This window comes from Malaclemys terrapin, chromosome 5 (genome assembly GCF_027887155.1).
Source record: "Malaclemys terrapin pileata isolate rMalTer1 chromosome 5, rMalTer1.hap1, whole genome shotgun sequence".
NCBI classification, from domain to species: domain Eukaryota; kingdom Metazoa; phylum Chordata; order Testudines; family Emydidae; genus Malaclemys; species Malaclemys terrapin.
This window is the reverse complement of record NC_071509.1, coordinates 118,914,019-118,937,253: the sequence shown is the minus strand read 5'-3', so window position 1 is coordinate 118,937,253 and position 23,235 is coordinate 118,914,019. Positions and strand designations below refer to the sequence as shown.

Genomic DNA, 23,235 nt, shown 5'->3' with positions numbered 1-23,235 from the left:
GACTACTTTCTCTTACTTGCAAAAATAACCAAAGGAAGACCTATTGTGATAACACACTATGTTGTCACAAGACAGCAAGCATACCCTTATGTCCATATTATGATTAAGTACATGGATAAACATTTAGGGAATCCTAATGTGAAAGGATGATTTTGTTGTGTCAACCTCAACTGCAATACTGAAATAGTGGGGTTTCAATTTTTTAAAGCTTTGAAGAATTGTTACATTTACTACTCACACTCCCCCTTAAAAATAATGTACAATGCTCCCAAATGCAGTAATAGTTTCAGGATATTCCTTTACATAAGGGTATGTGTACACGAGCAAAGCTCCTGCCACTGAGGAAGACGCTGATGCCTATTGGTGCGAACAAGAAACAGAATCAAGAGTCTCAGGTTTTATTCCCACATCTGCCACACATTTACTATGTGAAACATTTAACCTCTGTTCCTCAATTTATCAGGGAATAAAATGGTAACACCACCTTCCACACAGAGATGTGATAAGGATTATTTAAAGTTTATATGAAGCATTGAGATTCTCCAGTAAAAGATGCTACATAAGCATTTCAAAATAAAATAAATGAAATTGTCTTATTTTCACTATGCTGTTCACAAGTTACAAATAATAGTCATTGTTTTAAACAAGGCAACAAACAACAAACAATTCTGTTTCACAACACATTTTTCATTCCACACCAAACAGCAGGAATTTGAAACACAGTCTCCCAGACCAGTGCCAAAATCAGTCTATATAAAGAGAATGTGTCCCCTGCCCCCTTTCAAAATGCCATCCTGTACCTAAGAAACCTTCCTGACCAAAAAAAACATTGAAAACCATACTTCTGTATAACATTTTAAATTTAGATGAAATGGCATTTTTCAATGGAAAAGTTTCGTCAAAATTTTTTCTACCATTTATAGTTTTAAAGTCACTCTGTAGATCCCAGTGAAACTTTAACAAGTCGGTTAACAAAAAGAAATGGCAGCATCCTATGATGATTTCCAAAGTACTTTACTGTTTCCTACCATAGTAGCTTTGAAAACTTTTCGCAAATGATGAGCTATCCAAGAAACACAGCGAAAAAATAAGAGCCACTTTTTGTGCAATTTTCAATGAATAAGATTCAAAATGTTGACTAATATCAGTTTCCATAAAAGCATCCAAATTCAAAACTGGAAGACTCATTCAAACATCCCTGCCTCTAGACATATTCAAGCGGAGAAGCTGGCTAGAAGCCTAACTGACCCATTTAGGTGTATGATTTCCTGCTGGCCCTCCTCTCCCAATAACATGGAGCTGTGCTCCTGCCATCATAAAAATATAGAGCTGAATGGGACCTCAAGCAGTTTTTCATTGCTGCTATGGTCCTTTCCTGGTGTCAGCAGAGAGGCATTCTGAGTCCTGCACTGAGGCAGGATTAAGTATACTTAGATCATCCCGGTAGTTCTACTAAAAACACAATGCAATGTCATGGGATGCTTCCAGATACAGTACATACAATGATGTACCCAGAACAAGAAATGCCTGATCTTCCATTGTCTTGCACCTTCTGCAGTCATTTACACCTGCAAAAGTGAGTGTAAATCTCTACCAAACCAAAGTTCTCCACTCACACTGGTGGTAAAACTTTACACTCACTTTTCACAGGTGTACATAACTACACAAGGTATACGGAAGTGCAGAATCAGATCTCAGGAAATTGTTGTGAGCCAAGAAGTTTGAGCAGAATTGTGCTATAGAGCAAAAAGCACAACTTGGTTTACTACATGCTGCATAACCAGATGATTGTCTATTTGATGCCAAAGTATATAGATTCATAGATTCCAAGGCCAGAAGGGAGCATTGTGATCATCTGGTCTGACCTCCTGTATAACATGGGCAATAATATAATTACATTCCCCAACAATACATTAAAAGAACATTGCAAAAGTCAAGAACTCACAGAAAATGCCCCAAAATAAGGTTGCCTGCACAACTTTAATTCTGCCAACTGTGCAGAGTTAATTTGACCCCCTTATGTATATGTATTATGATACTGTCTTTGATTACATGATCACACACTATCACCCCCACCCGACCCCTTCCTTTATTCATTGCATGTGATGGACAGTACTCTGGGAATGAATCAAGGTTATGTAGTGTGGATAGTGTGAGTGAAATAAGGCCTGGTCACACATTGGGCTGGAGCATGCTCAGTACAGATGGACACTTCAGAGAATTTAGCTATCAAACTCAAAAGTCTCTAGTGGGCATTTGCAAACGGATATTTTTAGAGGCATATAACTTGGCCAATTTTGGGGCAATTTTCATGGGTATGAAAAATGGCTTATCCCTGACTCCAGGATTCCCACAACCATATTTGAAAGTACCTGCTCCAAAGCATGCAGGTGCTATCATTTCTCAATGAAGCAGAACAACGGTTTTAAAATGGGCAAAGCAATATATTTTCTCTAGTTTCTTTCTTGTAAACAGCTGAACCATTTTAGCTGAAAGTTCCCAAAAAGGTTCAGCCAGAGGCAGACATCCAGCATGAAAAATTTCAGCCTGAACAATTAAAGTTTGGGACACTTACAAGCAACTGGAAACAGGATCTTATCGTGGAATTGTCAAGCAACCCTAAGAATAGGAGGCACTGTCAGCTTCACCTATTTTTCTCATCTCAAATAGCTGGGGTTAATGTGCATAGCTGCCTCATATATCAGATTTATTTAGCATGCATTCTGTTTTTTCAGCTTGAATCCTTGAGCCACCATTGTTAGATAGTTATCTTAATTTTTCCAGGTGGGGTAACTAAGCAAGGTGAAAAGTGACTTGGTTGAACAACACAATGGGACTGCTTGAATTCAGGAGATTTTGGCTTGCATTCCTGAGTTCTAACAAAAGATACAATTCTGAGCTCACTTAGACCCTTCTAAATCAAGAGTAGTTTTATTGAAGTCAATGGTGAGATCAAACCAAGGCCCCAAAGCCTGCATCTCATCTTTACACATAACACCTTCACCTGGACAGAAAAAAGAGCAAAGTAGGTGGAGTTGATCCAATATATGCAAAGAATATTTCTATCCACATTTTTACATTTGCTTCTCCATTTTGTTTAGTGCATGTTTTCAACTGTGACGCATACTGACTATAACTAAGCCATTCTTTAAGATAATTTTTCCAAAATAACGATACAAGGATCCCAGATCTCAGTTACATTACACAATAAATAAGTGATGAGTCAAGTTTAAGAGTGCTATGCTGTCATAAATCAGCTGAGCATATAATGCTACTAATTCATGAGGGCATCTACAAATGCAAATACATAAAAAAGTGACTGTATCTTGTGGGCAGACAAATACTATTTTCTTCCACAACTTAGAGAGGACTGCATAATTGACTAACAAAGAGAGAGATCAAAGACTGATTGGGGCTGGGGGGAGAGTGGGATTAAAGTAAATTGATTATCTTAGCATGGAAAGATGGAACAGCAGAATGTACTTGTGACAATACTGATGTACATTAGCACCAGCTGGCAATGATCAGCCTGGATTGACAGAGTTCAGGCACTTCCACAACTCATGTCCAAAATATCTTTGCATTATCTTCAGATGGAAGCTGCCTCTTTGCTGCAGGTGGCCATATAAAGAGTAAATTATACCTTAAGGCTTTAGTATATTGTTAAAGAAAAGAACCCCCAGGGTACCTTGGCCACTTTTTATCTTCAAGCTTTTAAGCAGGTAAATGCCACACTGATAACTCTCATGACTGACGTTCTCAGCCTGGTATAGAGAAAATAGTATGGACAGTTACAGTGCGAGCTTTACCTACACTCTCTCAATAGTGTGCTTCAAACCTGACCTGAAGGATTCTTTCTGGAGTGGTAAGAAGGCAGTTCTTTTAGGAGAGCCCAAACTACCTCACTGGTGCATGGTTGTGTAGTTTGGATATTCCTTTGACAGAACACTTGGCTACTGCTCCTTCCTCCCTCCCCCTCTTTTTGCAGCAGAGGAACCCATACATATCATTAGTAAAAGCCAGGCGGAGGAAAAGAGTGAAAGTCTATTAGATAAACCAGTTTTGTTACTCCATTTACCTTTTCATCTCAGGTTTTATTTGATACAGAATTGAAATGAAATAGAATAAAAAAGCTCCTTTTTTCTTATTGTTAAAGATTGGAATGCAGAGGAAATGTGTACCGTGCTAGTCATTAAAGAACTAGAACTTCAAAAAGTCCAGTAACCTGAAAGGAAAAGACTGTCAATTAAGGAAAAGTACATATTTAAACTGAGTAGTATAGCTTTTTTTTTTTTAGTTCAAGATTACGTTTAATAAGATGTGTATAGAGCACCTAGTACAATGGAGGCCTGACCCCAGACTGGGACCGCTAGGAGCAATTACAATACAAATCAACAATAACACTTCTGACAGTGCTTAGAGCTCTACTTTTAAAAAGACAGGACAAAGGAAATAAAAGTGGCTTGCCGATCTACAATATACACCAACGACAATTCACTAAGTATCGGATCTGCGTTTGAAAAGAAAATACTCAACTTTTTCCTCAAAGAAGACGAGGAGAATCTCTTTGCGTAATAAGGCAAGCTATGGCTTTCCACAAGCAAATCTGACTAAATACCGAATATGCCTCAGTTGGGGAAATTTCAGTTACCTCATGTTTTTCAGAGACAGCAAGAGTTCTATACAGAAAATATTACACCGATAAATTTTCTTCCTACCATGCACCAAATCCTAACTAAAAAGTCACCCCCAGTAAACTCTTAAGACCAAAATTCTGCCTTTAGTCATACCTATACAACCCAATGACTTCAGTGGGGCTTCTCAGCTGTAACTGAAGGTAGCATTTAGTTCCTCAGCAACTTGTTTCTAATACTATACTACCAAGGTGACTACAGTTTCTACAGTGTGTGTGTGTGTGTACACGCACAACCATTTTTTTCAGGAATTTTATAGGTTAATAGCATTCCATGGACTTGCACCATAGTCCTACTTACTGATCAGATAGCTGTGTTGCTTAAAATGCCCTTCAAAATACTTCCAAATAGACTCCCCCTTTCAACTAGATCAAGATCTGATATTTGGAAATGGCTACAAGTCAAGCAGCACAAAGCTAAGCTTCTCAAACGAGAGACAGGCGGATATATATTTCCAACACAGTATTCTAAGGAGCCTTCTGTCAGAAAGATAATAACAAGAGGTTTGTGGCGAGTCTCATGGAAGAGTTAAATGATAGGAGAAAGCTTGTAGCAAACTCAAGGCAAGCAAAATTTGACCTAGCCGTTTGAGACATAATTAGCTGCCATTGACCCTCAAACTCCTTTTCTCTATGTCCATAAATGCAATCCTAATTATTCTGCTGAAAAATTGCTGGCCAACCAGTGGTTTTAGAGAATCAGTCTCTTACATGGAGTCAGATCTATTCCCTGCCATCCCTGACTGACAAGAGCATCATCTCATTAAGGTCTGTCTGCTGTGTATTCAAAATAAAATCTGAAATACCACAAATGACTTCCCTATGAAATTCTTCTGTAACAATCAATATTTATAACCCCATTATACCAGCTTCACGCTGCCCCCCACGACTTTTACTTTATTATTTTATTGTCCTGAACTCATTTGGTATTCAGTATCATAGCACAGATTGTAAATTAAATCATTAACTGGGTATTTCCACCAGGTATTTCCCCTTTAATTTCCCAATAGTTCATGGACACTTAAAGCAGCTATGAAATCTTTACTATGCAGTCAGGTAGAGACATAATAAAACAACAACAATCATAATTAACATGTCCTTGTGACTAGGGTAGCATTTTCTGTCACTCCCTAAAAGAATAAAAAACAGCAAAACTCACGATTCACAGCTTTCCTGTTCACGCTGGAAGATGAAGATCTCAGAAGCAGTGTCCCAGGAGTGACACCATCAAACAGCATGCAAATGTCTGAAGGGAGTCTAAGCATTTAGGATTCTCTTTAGTGTTAGCAAAACACCACCTTTGCTGAACTGATGTTCTGCACTTTTCAAATTGCCTGGTAAAGGTATCTGGAGCAGCGTGTGCCTGCATTTTACGGCACTGCTGCATAAAGGCTTAATCTTGTTACATGATAAATAGTCTCGACCATATGTGCCATGTGGTCTACGTTCAACTTGCTGCTATGGTCCTTTCCTGGTGTCAGCAGAGAGGCATTCTGAGTCCTGTGAGCAGCATCCTCAGGCCGAGGACAAGGGAGAGAGAAGTACATGTGGGAATTCACCACATATTAAACAAAGGAGGACTCAACAGCAAACAGTGAGGTAATATAAGTGCTGCACTGACAGAACTCTGTCTGGCTCTCAGATTCACACAACAGCCTGCACAACCAGCCACACACCTCCTTCTCCCTGCTTATTCCCCTCACATCTAACAAAATGATTTGTCTGACAAATGTAAAGCTTAAAATGATTAACACTGGTTTCTCCCATACAAGATCCCTGCTAACCACGACAAAGGGCAGAGTGTTAAGAATTGTTACAGAAGGTGACAGCTCTTTGTAATAAGTTGGCTGTCTTTAAAGTTGAATTACTGTGAGAATCCGGCAGAAGTGTTTATGACATTCACATTCATATCCAGTAAATTCTTCAGGGTTAGTGTTATTACCAGAAATGTCAAAGAAATTAATGCTTGGATCATTACTGTAAAGAGCTACCAAAAACAGAAAGTGATCTAATGCAGTGGTTCTCAACCTTTCCAGACTACGGTACCCCTTTCAGGAGTCTGATTTGTCTTGCGTACCCCACATTTCACCTCACTTAACAACTACTTGCTTACAAAATCAGACATAAAAATACAGAAGTGTCACAGCCACACTATTACTGAAAAATTGCTTACTTTATAATTATATTTTATATTTATATTTTATATAATAATAAAATAAATGTCTTGGAATATAAATATTGTATTTACATTTCAGTGTATAGTATACAGAACAGTATAAACAACTCACTGTCTGTATGAAATTTTAGTTGGTACTGACTTCGTTAGTGCCTTTTATGTAGCCTGTTGTAAAACTAGGCAAATATCTAGATGAGTTGATGTATCCACTGGAATACCACTGCGTAACCCCCAGGGGTATGTGAACCCCTGGTTGAGAACCACTGATCTAATCTGAGAGAGAGATATGAATTTGGTGTGGATGATTTCTTCTCTCTTAAGACAATGTTGGGTAACACTTTATGTGTAGACATGGAAGAGTTAGATTTTTATCAGTAAATGTTGATTTCCCCGTACACAAAAACCGACGAAAAACAATTCCATTTAAAAAGATAGGCAAAGAAAGAAAAAATGCCGTTTGAGAACTTAGAGTTTCATTTAAGGATATTTACTTTGTATATTTTGACATGTGATGTTGACCATTTATATTTTAATGGTTATGAAGCTTTAACTTTTTGAATCTCAGCATCTGTCATTAAATAATTACCTGACTTGTCCCATAATTTCATGGAACTTGAAAATTTAAAACTGAAAAAGTGCTTTAAAATATCTGTAATCCATTGAAATTATATAAAAAATAAAAGTCAAATTCTGCCTCCTCTATTTATACATATCAAATGCTCCTAACCTACTCATTTGGGGTTGGATTGCCTCTCTACATCTGTCCCTGGCACATTTGCAAAGTCAGCTGTAAGATTAGGGCCCATGTTTGTAAACACAGTCTTACCCTAATATTTAGTTAGTTAATTAAAAATACATAATAAAGATCATTAGGTTTTACATATATCCATGGATTTCAAAAGTGAAGCCCAGGGACATGGCGGGATGAATCTGGGCAATATCCATTGTGCACAGCATATGCCAAGAGTGGGGGAAGGATATTACCCATTTACAGTAAAAACTTTGTTATCTGGCATGTTGAGGGAATGGGGGGTGCCCGTTAATCAAAAATTCCAGTTAACTAAGAGTTATACTTACCAATGGGTGCGGGGGGCGGGTGCAGGGCACGGGCTCTGGGAGAGAGTCAGGGTGCAGAAAGGGACTTGAGACAGGGGATTGTGCCGCAGGAGCGGTTTCGGGGTGCTGGATCCAGGCTGTGCTCCCCTCAGGCGGCTCCCCGCAATCGGCAACATGTCCCTCAGCTCCTAGGCAGAAGCACGTCCAGACGGCTCTGTGCACTGCCTCTGCCTGCAGGCACCGCCCCCGCAGCTCCCACGGGCCACGGTTCCCGTCCAACAGGAGCTGCAGAGCCAGTACGTGGGGTGGAGCAGGGGCAGTACACCGAGCCCCCATGGCCGTTCCTCCACCTAGGAGCAGCAGGGACATGTTGCCGCTTCTGGGGAGCCACGCGGAGCCAGGTAGGGAACCTGCCAGCCCTGCATCAACTGGACATTTAATGTCCCTGTCAGCAGTCTGGTCAAAAAACGGACACCTGGCAATCCTATTGAAGATTTGCATTGGGAGATATCAGAAATGCCAGTTTCTAGAGCTTTCCGGTTGGTAAAATGCCGGATAACACAGCTTTTACTGTATATCCGTTTATTCTAACCCAAAGTTTATTTTGCATAGAAATAAAATAAGAGCCCTCTATATATGATGATTTCTCAATTTCTTGCTGTTCACACATTAACATCCCTTAGGAAAGAAACCTGATAAAGCTTATCATACATCTAAGTGTATACAAACATGCAAGCTTTAAATATATCACCCAACATGTGTTTCTGAACAGTGAAGCCAGCTGGCACAACTCTGCAGGTGCTGTGGTCTCCTGGGAGGTGCATATTTTTAACTCCAAGCTGATGCAAATGGGAGTTGGTGGCACTCTGAACCTAGCAGGATCAGATCCTTACATAATATGACCTAGTTGCAATAGTCCACTTTTTCATCTTCTATAGGGACATTTACCAAGTTCCAGTACTATCAGACCCAACTATTCAAAAGTCATGAGACTGGCTAAAAAAAATCATAAATGTTAGATTCCTTTCTTTCGCCTTCAGAGCTTTGAGCTTTTAGGGTTCATGATTTCAAACTTTCCTCTAAAAACCACAGCAACTAGAAATTTATTGCTAAAAGAGAGAGAGAGAGAGAGAAAAGAGACGAGATTCTCACGTATCATAACTCCAGGAACTGGGGCTTTAAAAAATATATCAAATATCATGAAAGTTGCAATAAAATCATCGGTGTTGGCAATACTGATATTGCAAGATAAATTAAACCAAACATTTTTTGAAGTGCAATACTATATGTTCTTATAGACATATTAGAACCAAATTTTAAAATTTGCTTCCAGTATGGTATTACCATGTCAAGCTAGAAGCTGTTTTAGCCATGTTCAGGTTTGTATTAAAAAGGAACCCCTTTTTAATACAAACCTGAACTTGGTTAGAGGCACTTTGTAAGGAGGATCACTGCCATACTTGTACAGTACTAGCTAACATCTAGGACTCAATTTTACACTGCAATAAATAATCAGCAATGACTAATTCAGCTTGTAATAACTGCGTAATTAAATCTAAGTTAAATCATATTAAGATTATTAATTTAAAGTGCAGCTATTAGAAATATAACTATATAAAAATAGCACCACCCAACATATGAGTATCCTGTGTTTCTGCGTTATATTTGCTTGCTTTATATATCTGTATTTACTGAGGAAAAAAGATATATAGATGAAGTTATGACAGAACAAGCTAGATTCCATTCTGCCTCAAATATCAAAAATAAAGTTAAATCCCAAACTTGCACCAGTTACTCACATACCAGGGCCCTAGCTACTATGTTTGGACTCCAGAACCTTATTATTGGTCACGTTACATAAGCCAGAATGTACTCCCTTTGACTGTCCGATTGAGTTTGTAGGGTTGGACTTTTCCCATTACCTTTTAAACTAAGAAAATTTGACCTGGAAGTCACTGAGGTAGAATAGGCGTGGAATCCAACAATATCCTTCTTAAAGATTCACAATGATTATAATCACACTTTAAAGCCAGGCACCCATTTTTAAATTATCTTTTTATCCTGTGTTTTGCCAGAATCTCATTTATTCCTGCTCAAGACAAAGCAAACCCAGACTTAAAACTTGGAAGTACTAAAAACTGTGCTATGAATTCTTATTTAACTTAACAATTCATTGACTGTAAGGCATAGTTTGTTTCTCCTGAGTCTGCTCCAGTCAGGCCCTGCAAAGAAATGTCTTCCCCTCCACCCTCCACAGCCATCCGTTAACTTGTTTCTTGGGGCTGAGAGTGAGAGTTAAGACAGAACTGTGGGAACAGCTGCACAAATATTGCAAACTGCCAGCATCAAGGTTTCTTTCCACTGTGCAGGTTTTTTGTTTTTAAAACCCCTTTACAGTGGATAACCCCAGTGACCATCCATGCATGCAAGACATGATTTTGATCTTGTTCTCTCAGAAGAGAGGTAAAGGCTTATTTTTCTCTCTCTCTCTCACACACACACACACGCACACGCACACACTACACAGCACACTTTCCAAAACAATACTCTGATCATTAAGCGGTGCTGCAATCAATATCAATCAACATATCAATTAAAAATATTCATAAGTTGTAATTTAACTCACAGTTACTCCAGCATTCACATACTTGTCACAGCAATACGAGTATACAGTGTGTTCAAACAGGAAGTTTTAGATGTTTGTTTTATCCTGTTCTGGGCTATTCACCAATAGGTAATTTTTTTATCTCTTGGTTATAGACCAAGTAGTTCAGGTAGATATGACTAGCAACACCTTACAACAATAATTAACTAAATTAAAATAGACAGTCCTAAATACACACCATAATAGTGCTAACAAGATCCCGGTGGTATCGTGACATGCAAAACTCTAACGGGTGGAGGATTTTTTTTAATTCACCAATTTTCTGAATTTTTTTTATAAACGAAGTAAATTAACCCTCAGCCATTGCTAGAATTAGAAATATAGGGCCCCATTCTCAGGTCCAGCTAAACTGAATTCAGTGCAGGACTTGAAGAAGAGGAGGCAAAGGTGACATTTTCCCATCTTTATGTCGTTCCCCATTCTTTAGGTGATCTGGTATTTCAAGCAACTTAGAGTAGCCTCAGGCTGCTTTAAGTAACATCTGGCTGCGATGGCCCTCCAAAGTGGCATTCCAGCAACTGGGATCACTGGAGCAGAGAGGTGCTCCAGTCACAACCTCTTTCCACCACCATGTCCTCTATGCTACAGGCTGTGAAGGTGGATACAGCACAGCCACTTAAATCAGCCTTAGGCTTGCTTTCCACTGCTTCTGTAATGCCAACAGATCCTGGTCAGCGGCAGCCTGGATAAAACCTGAGACCTCTGGAGCTTAATGCATGAGTCTCTATTGCATGAGCTAACAGACATGCATCTAGTAGCCAAGGCTGTAACAGGCTTAGCAAGCTCTGGCTGATCTAGGCACCATTAGAGGGGGACATGTGACCACACCAAGCAGGCATGGGTTACACTTCTGCAGGGCCAGGCCTGCTTTCCACCGGTCCAGGTGGATCACACATTTCAATCTTTTTCCAACCACGTATCTATGATGATTATGCCACTACACACTAATAAAACAATCCATGATCACATACATACAAACACATTATGGTCATTAGTTGGGACTGAGCTTGGAATCTTTAACATTAAAAGCACGTTTGTATCACCTGACCTAAGAGGACCTAAGAGGACAAGCTTTGCTAGCTGTAAGCAAGCAGCGGGCTCTATCCTAGCTGATGTCCCACACATAGGACATAGAAGAAGAGCTTATCTTTTTAGGTCATATTACGGTTTGCTAAATGCCAGCTGTGCAGTAAGAAGTTCTAGTTCAATTAGAATCCAGCCCTTTGTTTCTGCAGGGTTCATCTCTTAACTGTACTCCTGTACAAGAGCAGCAATATGTTGTATACATTTGTAGATTGCTGGAAAATCCTTTAGCAGTTGGCTGAAAACACACAGAATGTTTATTAGAGTAGACTGATTTACCCTCCCTTAGTCAGGATGTACTGACAATGGACAACTCTCAGGCCCATTCTACTCTGTTTTAGGTTTCCTGTAAGACCTGCATATGACTGGGGATGTGGTAACTGAGGGAGAAGAAGTGGTTGCAGCAGGACAGTTAAGGGAAAACCCAGAATGCTGGGTTCAGGGCCCAAGATTAGGCCACAGTGAATAGGGTGGACTGGGGCTGCCCTCTTCTCTCCCAGGTGAGGAACCACTCTGACTCCTTGTGGGTCCAGTCAGCCCCTCCCTCCAGCAGGGGAGCAAGCTGGGTAACATAACCTACCCTGGAAAGAGAGACTTAAAAGCCACAGCCAGGGAGAGACCTGGATGGAGCCAGGTAGTGGTCAGGGTCTCTCTCCCAACAGGAGAGAAAATAAGCTGCCATCTCCTTAGACGTTTTAAAGAAAACAAAATACTGCTATTTTGGCCTTTTTGTCAGCACCCCACATGCAGGGGTGGATTTTATTTGTTTTTATACATTCCTGTGTTTGACTGGTCACACTTCCCTATCAGTACAATGTTCCCTGTTCTGAAGATGCTGGGGGCAGTCCACTGATTCCAAGTTTTGAAAAAGCATTAGGGGAACTAAAGGAAGCAGTTGTGACATCCAAGTTTCCAAATACAACAGCCCATGTTGTATTGATTTATCTTTACCATCCGATGGCTGCTCAGTGGCCTGCGTGCAGGATTTCGTATATTCCACAGCTATGGCAAGTGCCATAGAATTCACCCCTTGTTGAAGAATTAATGCTCTAGAATCTCAGCATTTTTAGAATATATGTATTTCTAGCCATTATGATTGGGGAGATAATCTTGGAAACGCAGAATGCAAACTGATGCAGTGATCTCTGCCTGAGTCTGCATAGGGCCTGAAACAATAGCTTTGAGAGAGGTAAACTGCCTGATTTGTTTCAATCAGAGCCCTGTAGATTCTGCAATTCTGTTACTGCATAATTTGGCAATTTTCAAGATGCCCCAGAACAAACACATATTTGCTCCAGAATTCACCATTTTACATTTGTTTTGGTTTCCTGCCTACCGGGACCTACCTACCTTTGACTTTTGCTGCTCAACTTTCCCAAAAGCAGAAGTCACTTTGATTAGAATGCATGCACCCTGCACTGTTCCACACAGCTATGCTGCCAGTGGTGAAAGAGCCAGAGCTGGAGTGCAGCAGGCAACCAGGAACTGAGGGGACCCAAAAGAAGATGCTGAGAAACCCAGAGAACAGTGTAGAATCTGAGGCCCAGATAGCCAGGGAGATGAGCTGCTGAGGCATCCCCTTACCTGGTTCTGAGCTAAGGAACCAAGTCCTACTGAGTTGGACAGCATAGAAGAAAAAGCAACCCAGCCTTGAAAATTTTCCATCAAAAATATTCAGCCAAAGGTTATGCCAATTAAACTGGTCAGCTATGACCCATAACTGTATGGGGCTAAGGAAGGAGGCATGAAGGGTACTTCATGACAAGAGAATAAATGAACGTTGCCATAGAAATGTGTTGCTGCTGTTGTGGAATTTAGTCCTATTATGCCATGGAGTATATAAGGCCCCGTCAAACTAACAAGATGTTTATTTTCATGAGATTACAAATTTTGTAGATAAAAAGTAACAGTGTTGAAGTAATATACTTAAACTTGTGTAAGGCATTTGACTTGATACCATACAACATTTTGATTAAGAAGCTAGAATGGTACCATTTAATGACATTGTTGATTTTGTAGGACTCAAAATGTAATTGTAAATGGGGAATCATCACTGAATATGGTGTTTCTAGTGGGCTCCCGCAGAGGTCAGTTCTTGGCTCTACACTGTTTAACATTTTTATCAATGACCCAGAGGGGAAAAAAATCACTACTGATCAAATTTGCAGCTGACACAAAGATTGAGGGAGTAGTAAATGATGAGGAGAACAGCTCACCAATACAGAGCAAAATGAATCGCTTACTGACCTGGGGCCAAGCAAGCATTATACGTTTTAGTAAAGCCAAATAAAATCCTACACCTGTGAACCACAAATCCAGGCCAAACTTGGCCTAGGAAGCACTGACACTAAAAAAGATTTGGAAGTCTGGGTGGATCATTAGTTGAACATGAGCTCCCTGTGCAATGTTGTGGCCAAAAGGGTTAATGTGATCCTTGGATGTATAAATGAAAATCTCCAGTCGGAATAAGGAGGTTATGTTTATTACCATTCCATATTTGGTGCAACTGCTATTGGAATACTGCAAGAAGCTCTTTCAGAGAAGAGCCATGAGAATCATTCCAGAATTGGAAAACAGGTCTTAGACTGAACGATTTACGAAGCTCAATCTATTCAGTTTACCAAAGAGAAGGTGACTTGATCACAGCCTATAACAGAGGTCACCAACCAGTCGATCGCAATCGATTGCAATCGACTGGTCGATCCTAGAGAATCTCCCAGTCGATCACGATCTCTGGTGGCACAGTGGGGCTGCCCTGCCCAAGGGGTAGGGGTCTCCCTCCGTGTGTTGCTCCCACCTGCAAGCACCCCCCCCCGCAGCTCCCATTGGCTGGGAATGGGGAGTTGTGGCCAATGGGAGCTGCAGGGATGGTGCTTGCAGAGAGGTGCAGCATCCAGAGCCACATGCCCCCCGCCCATCCCCACAGGGGCATGTTGGCCCCTTTCAGGAGCAGCATGGGGCCAGACTAGGCAGGGAGCCTGCCTTAGCCTCACTGCACTGCTGACTGGGAGCCGCCCAAGATAAGTGCCACCTGGCGGGAGGTCACACCCCAACCCCCAGGCCTGAACCCCCTCCCGGAGCCAGCAACCCATACCCCCTCCTGCACCCTGAACTCTGCCCCAGCCTTGACACCGCCCCCCCTCTTGCTTGGCCTCCAGGATGGCAGGTCAGACTAGAAGCTCACAAGGGTCCCTCCTGGCCTTATAATCTATAAATCTCTGTGAAATAGTTCACTGTTTCAGTTCAATGAAGGGAAGTGTCCTTAGCACAAAACCTAGTGGCAATATTAGAAAAGAAGCCAAGAAATTAATGCACTTGGAAACAAAGGCCCTGATCCTTCAAGGAGCTCTCTGCAGAAAAGTCCCCAAAACAGAACCTCAATTATTTCCAGAAGGCTCTTTGCAGGTGTGTGGGGGACAGGGGTGGAGGGAAGGTGGAGGTTTGCCAGCATGGAGTTACTTAGAAGATCGGGGCTTCAATAGGTCCCTCCAGGTCAGAGTTGAGGCTCTTTTGTTTTGTGCTGGGGAAGCTTGAGCTGCCACCATTTGCTATGGCTACTCTAAAGATAAGAAAAGCTTTGATTTTTCAGGGCTGTCAATTCAACAACTTTGAGGAGCACTAAGAAAACTCCTTTTTTCAACAAAACAAAAAAAGAGATTTCAGGATGTGTGACAGGGTGACCTGGCATTGCTGCACCCTACCCCAACACACACACACACACACACACACACACACACACACACACACTTTACTTTCCCTAGACTCCACAATCAAAAGCCATTCTAAAAACAGCACTAGTATTTTGTGTTTCTTTAACCAAGGCATCAAAATACATATGAAGGAGGTATATGTTCATTTTCAGTCTCTGCTGTCTTTCTGCTATGAAGTATGATTGAAGAGATACTTTAGATTCTACAGTCATTGCAACCTTCTGCCCCTCCGAAGACTGACATGATAGTCTTATGGATTTCTTTAAATGCCCATGGGCTTCCCTATGGTAAAGCAGTATCAACCACCTGTTCTGCTTGCAGCATTGAGCATTACCCAAAGACAGAAATATCATACAGTGAATGACAAAAACATACATAGAGAAGTGAAAAGACGAGAGAGCATTTCTTTTCCTGATGGAAAACTAATGGATCACACTTAACTGCAACGGGGTTTAGGGAAGTGGTTCTCAACCAGGGGTATGCGCACCCATAGGGGTACACAAAGGTCTTCCAGAGGGTACATCAACTCATCTAAATATTTGCCTAGTTTTACAACAGGCTACATAAAAAGCAAAGTCAGTTCAAACTAAAATTTCATACAATGACTTGTTTATACTGCTCTATATACTGAAATGTGAGTACAATATTTATATTTCAACTGATTTATTATATGGTAAATATGAGAAAATAAGCATGTCTCAGTAGTAGTGTGCTGTGATTTTGTATTTTTATGTCTGATTTTGCAAGACAGCAGTTTTTTAAGTGAGGTGAAACTTGGGGTACACAAGACAAAACAGACTCCTACAAGAGGTACAGTTGTCTGGAAAGGTTAAGAGCCACTGGTTTAGGGCATTGAAATGCCAAGTTGGTACTATAGTGAAAATGCTAGACACAGTCTGAACCAGCAATGCTTTCTTATTCATGTCACAGAAAAACATACCAGATCTGGGGATAACATGTACTTCAAAAGGCCAGTAGGTCACAGTAGAAATAAATAAGGATGCTGGTAGTAAACACCAAACAGCCTAAAGTAAAAAGCAGTACAGTAATAGGATGCAAACCACTTTTGTGCCACCTGCTATGACTCATCTACACATCCCATTTTTTCCCTAGTGTATTTAAGGTAATGTATTGTATAAAACCATGGTAGATGAAAGTCCTTGAAAGCTGTGTGTGTTTTGTAGCTGTTTTTTGTTGTTGATGCTCCTACAGACATGATCTTATCGAGAGTTCACCCTGTTAGTTTTGCAGCAATTACCTCTAAGAGGTCTTATTTCCTCCTGCATCTAACTCTGTGAGCTTCATCTTCCTAGCAAAGGACAAAAAGCTAATGAAAAGTGAGCTGAGCTACAGGGCCAGTGGCATAGCAGGATTTGAACCTGCAGCCACAGAGAAGTCCAGATTTTAGAAGTAATGCCCTGCAGCATCCTCCTGAAGCCAGAAATCATCTGGTGATGTACTCTCTCTGGGCAAAGGGAGGGAGAAAGGAAAGCTGGTAGCTAGGACTCTTTCACTACTGTCCTTGGGCTGGCTTCTCTGGGTGGGCACCCACTTAAACCCCAACCTATCCCTGTGTAACTTTATAGGAGGAGATGAGCTGCAAGAAAAGAAAACAACTCTGAAGTGAGACAGCAGCATTCAAGGAAGAAACAAACAGGCAACTAAAGCATACGAACAAGACGCCAGCCACAAAAAAAGGGAACTTGTAAGCCCATTTTAGTTTTTGTCTCTAAACTCATTGTATCGTGCCATACAATGCCTGTTGCAACAACAAAAACAACTCCACAGCATAGCATCTGAATTTCAGGGGGAGCTAGGGATAAGGACTTCACTCAATCTCTCTCTCTCCATCTACCTCTGCTTTTAATTACGGGCACGTACATATCGCTTTTTGGAATACTTTGTACTTATCTGTACATACCACAAGTTTACAATCAGTAAACTTAGTGAGGGCAGCATGCCTTGTTCTGTTTATGGATCAATCCCCCTCTCTCATTTCTTAATACAAGAGACCCAACATAAATCAATTCCTCCTGAAACTTGGATAAAAGTTGAGGTACAGTATCTTATTAGGACAAGATACTGTACCTAATACCACAGCAAAAGAAGTTACTCTAATAATGATGTTTTGAATTCATCTATCATATCTGGGTAAATTTAGCCCCATTGAAGTCACTGTGGTTACACAGTGGATTAATCTGGACCCTTTTCCTACGTATGTATGATATATTGGCATTTGTGCCTAAAAAGGATCATGCTGTTTATTTCTAGTCAATATCTAGTGATGTATCTGACAACAACTCTCAGTACACAGTAACTATCTTATACTAGAAATCCTATTTAAGATTTGTTTTAAAAAGAGAACCCAAAACGATGCAAGCATATATCCATATTTCTGAGATACAAGAGAGAAATATTGTATACAAGTTCAAAAGAGGGGACAAAAAAATCCACAATTTCTGCAGCTCTCTTATCTTAAGCAAAAAAACCACTTGGGTGGCTTTAAAACCCACTAAAGATTTCCTAACTCTTTGGTGATTACAATCAAAGCACTTATTACAAATTCTGCCCTGTTATCTAGGAAAGTTGAACTCCAGACATTTATACCAAAGAGGAACATGCAAAGAGAACTATTACAAATCTGAAGATGAATATTAACATGGGAATTTCAGAACACACAAAGAGCCTTTATTTTTATTTTTTTAATCTGTAGTTAGATGACAGAATATTCTATTTTTATCCCTGGAAGAAATAAAAAAGGAACATTGTGACAAAGTTTGTAATTAAAGAAACAGCAGCACAGAACAGACTCCTCGGAGCTGCCTCCCTCTCCAAGACAAGAACAAGCATTGTCACAGACAGCTGCTGCTGTGGCTTCCTGGTCTGCAGTCAGAGTTTGTCCTGTCAAAAGAATGTACCCTTCTCCACAGTTTTGTCACAAACACCACTTTAATTCCACCTACCCTGCTTCCAACTGCAGCGCTGATCCAGATCACCAGCAGCTCCAGAAAACCACTCCACCCGGGGGAACAAGAAAGGAGAAAAAAAACAAAATCAAGCACTCTACTTCCCACAAGTGGGGGAAATATTCAGACCCATAAACGTGGTAGCTTCACAAGGCAGTTTCAGAGAGGAAATACAGTGGTGCTAAACTAAGTTGTCACTGCGATGAAAAAAAATTTCCTCTTCTCTCTCTCTCTTGAATGCTCAGATCATCTGCAGACTCAGTCCCTGAGGACTGCGTTACTTTAACTCAGAAGCACTGCACTACCACGCCATGTAGTTGAGAAATCCTAGCAGTCACACAAGGAGTAGTCCAGAAAGTTAGAAAAAGAGTGATTGTGTGCATGGATGTGTAAATATACAGTACAGGAGGCTGGAACAACCTAGCAAGGCCAGCCCTCAGACGCAGCCTTAGGTTTCAGATTTCATTGGCAACTGGCTGCCCTGAAACACACCAGCAGCATTACTACTGAGTCGGAGAGGATCCCTTCCTAGCCACACAGCTCACTTCTCAGATATCTCTGGAACCCTGATTGACACTGCACCATCAGCTGCGCCAAGCTTCTTAACATACTGATCATTAACTGTTTAACTACACTCACTGCTGGCTGCTGAGTGTCCTGGACCATGAATCTCATACTGTTAATGAAAGCAACCTGCTCAACTTACCTGAATGCCTCCTGACATCGTGCTTTGCAAAGTATTACTTTTCAATTCCACATCATCTTGTATCATCACCTCTAGCATCAGGCTTGTTTATAAAATCATGTAACCTCTACATTCATTACTGATCTTCAACAAACATTTTCAGCTCTGTTCTATTTATTTTAAGTCATTACAAAAAATCATTTTGCTTTGTTTTAATTGGAGCTATTTTCATGAAGAAGGGAGTTACAGCTTTGAGGATGACACACAGAGGGGATTACCATGTTCTATAGTTAACTCAAGCAGCCAGACACTAATAAATACATAAATAAATAAATAAAATGTCTCAGACTGCTTGCCTCACAGGAGTGCGCTTCAGCTTCTCTCACTAATATGACCTCAAGAGACCTGTGGGAGCACCTAGCACATTACAGATACAGTAAATTTTGGGTTTCCTCAAGAAAAAGAAAAATTCTACTGGGGTATGCACAGGAGATAATCACAAACTGACCCTGGGTCTGACAAGAGTCCATCTGGAGCCCAGAGAAGACTACTTAGGGCAATTTTTTTTCTGTTATTTAGATAACTAAATCCATATTTAGGGACTTAAAATGGCCAGGCCTTGCTTAGCACCTACAGTTCCCATTAAGTTTTTGGCCTTTACCTCTCTGCCTTGATTTCTCCATCTCTTTAAGAAAAGGAATAGGGAAATATTATGGTTTGCCTGCCTGAAAGAGGTGTCCTCAGAATTATCGTTGGTAGAGTGGTTTGAAGGTGAGTGCTGCACTTATTCTAAAGGCCCAATTCTACCTTGAGTTACATGGATGTAACTCATTGTTTTCTATTTGAAACATATCTATGTAACTGAAGGCAGAATTGTTAAAAGAGTTATTCACCATCTGAATTACACAATAGTCTGTCTTCTAAATTCGTTGGGACACCAACTGACTCAGTGACTATTTGGGAGTGTGTCTCAGGCAGACTGCAGTGTTCTCTTTTTCCCACATTCACAAAGGGAAGTGACTTGTCATTCTTGCCTTCCATCATACCGCTCAATGCCAACACATCTCACCCCATCATACAGATCTGGTGGGGAAGTATGACTTCAGCTGGAAAATTATAACTGCTAATCAGTTATTGTAGCAGATGAAGCACAAAATTCCAGTCAGAGACTAGATCTCTTCTCCCAGATTCCTGCGTGGAGCAATATTGTTTTTTATATTGTATTGTGGTAATAAATAATCTTATACTAGGGATAAAGAACTGTAAGAAACCATTTTAAGAAACAAACAAAACTCCCCATTCAAGTCAGTGGGGAGTTCTGTTTACTGTGTAAGTTAAGAGCATATAGTTAGTTAAGTGCCACTTAACTAAGGATCTGGGTGCATTTCTGCTTACTTCAGATGAGGAATCCAGGCAAAAGAGGAAAACTGATTTAGATTACATATAAACTTGATTCAAATATTTGTATCTAACTATTGCAGATTCAGAGGTGTTCATATAATGACTCTTCCTCCCCCAGACTATTTCTCGCATCTCCATGCTGACTAGTTCCAGTTCTAAGTGAAGAAGGCAGTATTTAAATATTATGAGAACTACAAGAACCACCCAGGAAATATTGGAACTGGAATAATTTTCACAGGATTTCCAAGCCAATTCTGCAGATCGAGAAGGTTTTGATTTAGTAAATGTTCTGAAAACAATTAAAAATATAGATTACATTATTGAGCCAAAACACTGCAGCTTACAATATTGACACAGCAGTTTGGGGCAATTATTGCATATGTTGCTGAATATTGTAATAGGGATTTGTATTGCTATTATTTAAATAAAGGAAGATTCAGATATGCATCTGAAGGGTGGTTAATTATCCAGACAAAACCAAATCTCAACTCTGCCTCTCACTAATCCTGGGAGAGGGACTGACATTGTATCAGACTGTGGCCAGCCCTTGCCTAGATACACAAGAGGAGAGGGAATGTACAAAAAGCTATCCCCTTGTGCAGGAGCTCGCCAAAAACAAGGACCCCTTCAATTCCCCTGAGCCCGGGGGCTGTTCCCTGCTAGCAACCCCTGGGAAACAAGCCACTCCAAATGAAGCAAGGAGGAAGCAGAGACATGGAACTACTCTTTACCACCTCCCTTCCACGCACAGAAACTATGCCAGCAGGTTTGGCTGGCTGCTAGTGGAAGGGCATGCTGCACCCAGCATAAAGGTGTTAGCACATTCTCCTGGCTAGCACAGAAGTTCCAGGAGGGACGGTGCCTTGTTGAGGTAGCGTCAGCATCACTTTTAGAAGATGCGACTTTGGTGCCTAACAAGCTGGAGGCGGAGACGGAGAGAAACAGAACACGTAAACATTCTAGATGGGGAGGGAAAGGATGAGATTAAACGTGGGCACAGCAGGAGACCTGTGCTTGCCTTAGGCTTGGTTAGCTGCCAAATGCAACCTCACAGGGACAGCAGCCAGAATGACATACTAAAAGAAACATTTTAAATGGGACCCTCCACCATCAAGAAACTTGCCTGCTCCAATGAAGTGCTGGTGCATATGGGAGCTTTAGATTATGGATCACAACAATCAGCATTGTACAAAAACTAGAGGGGGGGCTCTTCAGTCATGTCCCCACAACTCTCTGTTTTTCATTTATTTGAATGAGAGCACCACATTAACATACAAGTTATCTTGTTTAACTGATAGGAAACTACTGGTCTGCCGTTAAAAGTAGTACAACCCCAGACATTTCCAGTTTCTGAGAAAGGCAAGGGACACAACGTACTTCCTAAATACAGAGGCAGAAAACAAGCAAGAGAGTAAAATGGAACTTTTAGTGTCAATAATGAGTAAATATAGCTCCAATAGATACTGTGCCAGCCTCATTTATACATGTGGCACTAGAAGGAAGCAGGTTGCTGCTGCTAGTTCTCAAGGCAGGTGCTCATTTGGAAAAAAATATTTACTGTAAAACATACATATCCCATCAAATCCAGGTGCTAATATATAACAAACAATGGCAGAGAGCGTTTTTGTGGTTGGGTTTCCTTCTTTATTACATTTTATATAGTGGTGGCTGTTTGCCATTGTTACTTGTTCTAACAATGCTACCAGGCACTGTTAATCAATGTCATCTTGCAACCCTGAATTTCAGAGGATGACAAAGCAATGCCTATTTATAAACCACTTTGTGAAGTGCTTTGGAATCCTTCATTGTGGGAAATGCCTTATAAACGTACATCATAATCATCAAGCCATTCATTAGCCATAAGAAGCAGACATGAATATTAGCATTTCCACAGTCAAGGACCATTGACAAAACTGGAAGTAACACATGATACAGGCTAAGAAAAACCCACGTTGATACTGGCAAGTGCCCAAACCATTTTCCATGTCAAAATACAACACACCTACCAATCTGGGTAAGGTCTGGGAGGAATTGAAGGATATGTGTAAGATATTAGAAAGGATCCTGAAGCCTGAGCGTTTTTTTTAAAGTTCACTAGAGATGTTCAAAACTAATTTCATATATGAAGGGGTGAAGTATTATACCCATAACACTGCAATCAGTGGAAGAGTACAGCAAGACCAAGAGGAAAAAATAATCCTGAGTAGATAATCCAAAGGGGGTCCCATGTTTGGCAACTTGAGACTTACCTCACCTCTTTCAAAAACCACAATGTGGCTTTTGGACCTGCATTTTTAGTTGATTCCGTTCACCTTTAGCCTTCATCCACCCTTAATTGAAATGAGAATTGGTTAAATTTGCTTGCACTGCAGCATGTTAAAATGAAGGTGGTATGGCACATGAGAGAGAGAGAGGATTCACAGTAAGTGAGTATCCAGCCATGACATACAGCCCAGGCACCCCTATTTATTTCAATGGGACTGTGTGGGATGAGAGTCAGGATAGATTTTGTCCATATTTCAGACTTAGGCTGGGTCTACACTACCCGCCTGAATCGGCGGGTAGAAATCGACCTCTCGGGGATCGATTTATCGCGTCCCATCGGGACGCGACAATAGATCCCCGAATCAACGCTCTTACTCCACCAGCGGAGGTGGGAGTAAGCACCGTCGACGGGAAGCCGCGGAGGTCGATTTTGCCGCCGTCCTCACAGCGGGGTAAGTCGGCTGCGATACGTCGAATTCAGCTACGCTATTCACGTAGCTGAATTTGTGTATCTTAAATCGACACCCCCCTGTAG

The 23,235-nt window shown here is 40.8% G+C and overlaps 1 protein-coding gene across 5 annotated transcripts in view; it reads right to left on the bottom strand.

Annotated features, from left to right (window-relative positions):
• The window catches only part of ARHGAP24 (Rho GTPase activating protein 24), a 337,655-nt gene extending 318,959 nt beyond the window's left edge, over nucleotides 1-18,696 (bottom strand). The window contains exon 1 of one of the 5 annotated variants that reach the window (XM_054030215.1): nucleotides 18,347-18,696. The gene's annotated coding sequence lies outside the window, so the exon portion shown is untranslated. Of the gene's footprint in view, nucleotides 1-5,852; nucleotides 5,908-18,346 lie in introns of those variants that run through there. The other 4 variants (XM_054030223.1, XM_054030224.1, XM_054030213.1 and 1 more) reach the window with 4 other exon arrangements.
• Nucleotides 18,697-23,235: the final 4,539 nt, after the last annotated feature.